A 2,940-nucleotide genomic window follows, 5' to 3' on the forward strand; every position below is an offset into this window, starting at 1 on the left:
GCATAGGACTATTTTCCACGGTTTGCACTGCAGAGAAATTTTGCTCAATTAAGATCTACAGTTGGTATTGTTTCTTGGCAAAATTAAATTTATGGATTTATTTAATTCCTAGAATGAACAAATTCAATAATGAAAACTCATCTGACAACATGAGTTATGATAGAGCAAATCAAGGAAGCACTAACAGAAAAACATAATACTAAAGTCACTGTGTAACCTTCTAGAGAGCAGTGCTACACTATACAATCCACAGTGAAAGCATTAGACAGCCTGTTTTGCAAAAGCAGAGATACTGATAAGCACACATATTAGTTCATTGCTATTCACTACCAGCAGAAATTTCGCCCTACAATTATGAAAAGCAGCTGCCATACATGCCACAAATATATAAAACAAAACCTACTTCCCGTTTTTAAAGACTTTGCAATCATTTATGAGAATATGCTGTGCCTATTATGGTTACAATAGCTATAATGGATCTAACATGTTACAGAAGTTACTTTCAGTAACTTAGTGTGCTTTATATACATCTAAACTATTTTGTCTATGAAAGTAATTGCCTCTTTCAGAAGGTGGAGAAATCCACAGAAAGTTTCATGATCAGTTTTTCTGGCATTGTTTCTTTATGTTCAATCTATAAACAATAGTTTAACATTGATAGTAGTTATTTTTGCAGGGCACCTACCACTTATTTTGTATGTATTAAATCCAAGTATACTTGAGATTTCAGTAGAATAGCTGTTAAGAATATTTTTTTACATCTGGTATTTGATTGGGTTGTACGTAACTATAGATTAAGGGGGTTCTTCACATTAATTTGATTGCTTTTCTAACTACAATTATTTCAATATTTTCCTTAATTTTTTCACTGTATATAACTTCAAGTAATAGTGGAAGTAAAACCAGTTGAAAATACAAAAAAAAACAATTCCAAGTAAATTCAATATGTATTTATATTGATCAGGAGATCAATATAAAACCATTTCAATGCTGTCAGTTATTAGTTGAGCAAGTAACACCAACAATTCTGTTTGAGGTTAAGTCAGTCCTTTCACCTTCACCTCTTCAAGGTAAAATGCAAGAACAATTGATAGACTTTGCAAGAATTTACAGAAATTTCATTCATCCCATCCAACACGCACCAGAAGTCAGGTCTGACCAGACCTGCCCATTCTAACTTGAATAGTCAAATGAAGTTGAACCACAAAGTGAAACTGGTGACAACTCTGTAAAACGGGTAACTTTAGAAGCTGCTAAACAGTCAAAATAATTTGAAATTACAGAGGTACAACACTGGCATTCATGAACATTTATTTTAATAGAAAAGCCTTCTCAAATTCTTCGGAAGTTTTCACAGGCTGGAGTGTGACAGAAGGTGCAATGAATGTGTGGTTACAGGACTTCCACTATAGCCAATGGTGTCAGCAGTGTCTTCTTAGTTAAGGTCCACATTGGTGCTGTAGTGGTTTAACATGAATAGCTGTGACAAAATACAAAAAATACTGTAAGGCAGTTGTAGTTTCTGTAGCTGATCACCCTCCCCACACCTACTTATATCTAAAAGTTGGTCCTCTTCTATCAGTGAAAGGCTAATTGCCATCTCAATGTTTCATTTTACTGTGTTATTAAGCCTATTGATTTGTTATAAACTTTTGGTTGGTCCATGTCCTCAAATAGGTCATCTAACATCAATTTCTCACTTCAATGCAAAATATAGTCCAATATCCTATTCCTTTTAAGTAACCTGCATACCTGAATGAGGTTTCAGGCAAGGGCCCACTGCAAAGCTAACACACTTCTGCAGCTGATATTGTGCTGCAGAACACTGTTAAAATGAAAAGGTATGTCCGGTCATGTCTGATGAGGAATCATGTATACCTGTTTCACTACTGATTGGTGATTGTCTCACTGATTCTTGTCTCTGTCCAGACAATGTGTTTCAATATGAATTAGCCACACACTTCTTTGCATCTAACCTAAATAATTTTAAATACAAATTACACCAGTTACTTACTATTCTATCTACAGTAACATAGAAAAGTTCTCTTTATAACCTTAAAAGAATCCACCTATGCCAAGGGAAAGAGCTTTGAAAAAACCCACACAATTCCTCTAATAACCTTCTATAGTTCTGATAATACCTTTCAGATTATGTCAGCTCACAGCTACTGCGCACTCCCAGGCAAGCCCACAGCACTGCATGCCTAATAAACAGTAAAAGCATTCACTTCCATTTCAAAACTGGAGAAGCATATCAGTATATTTTTTTATATTATATTTTATATGTCTATAAAATACAGGAATGGCCAATTAGTCACACATTTAACCACCATGCTTGGTTATGTAGCTCCTACCAACAAGGAAAACCTTCACTCCTTAAAAAAGCTGAAAAATACACTCAAAGCAACAATCAACCTGCCTTGCAAATCAGAAGTGTGAAATGCCACTCGACTGCTCCTCTCCAAGCACTGGCTTTCTACTGAGTACGAGATCATGCTAACCCTAAGCCCCTTCCCTCCTCTTCCTTTCCCTTGTGACCTCTGTTCTAACACAACAGGCATATTACTGACCAGCACCAAGAAGCTCACAATACAGAAAGCAGCGGACAGGCACTGTAGCTGGATACCAGAAACCATTGCCTGAAAGACAGTCACCATGGGTCTAACCCTCTTTTAAATTACTGGAGAAAATTGTTTTCAGTGCCTCATTTTACCCCCCCACCCCCACCCCATGTCTACAAAACCGAAGGCAAAGCCCTACAGAAAAGCCAGCCAGCCTTCCTACGGGCCAGCAGGTATTTCCCTCTCGGTGTCTGCAACCCCGCAAGCAGGGCACGTGACTGCTCAGAGTTATGCAGTACACCATTTAAGCTGATTGTGATCTACCTTTTCAAATCTACTCTCACTGAACTATGGGGATCTACAAAATTATTCCCCCCCC

The 2,940-nt window shown here is 37.2% G+C and overlaps 1 long non-coding RNA gene across 1 annotated transcript in view; it reads right to left on the reverse strand.

The window, feature by feature from the left end:
• Positions 1-1,286: 1,286 nt before the first annotated feature.
• The window catches only part of LOC113484283, a 15,969-nt gene continuing 14,315 nt past the window's right edge, over positions 1,287-2,940 (reverse strand). Inside the window, exon 10 of the long non-coding RNA XR_003399199.1 lies at positions 1,287-1,480. This is a non-coding gene — a long non-coding RNA (uncharacterized LOC113484283). The remainder of the gene's footprint in view (positions 1,481-2,940) is intronic.

The sequence above is a fragment of the Athene cunicularia genome (genome assembly GCF_003259725.1).
Source record: "Athene cunicularia isolate RWA chromosome 11 unlocalized genomic scaffold, athCun1 chr11_part1, whole genome shotgun sequence".
NCBI classification, from domain to species: domain Eukaryota; kingdom Metazoa; phylum Chordata; class Aves; order Strigiformes; family Strigidae; genus Athene; species Athene cunicularia.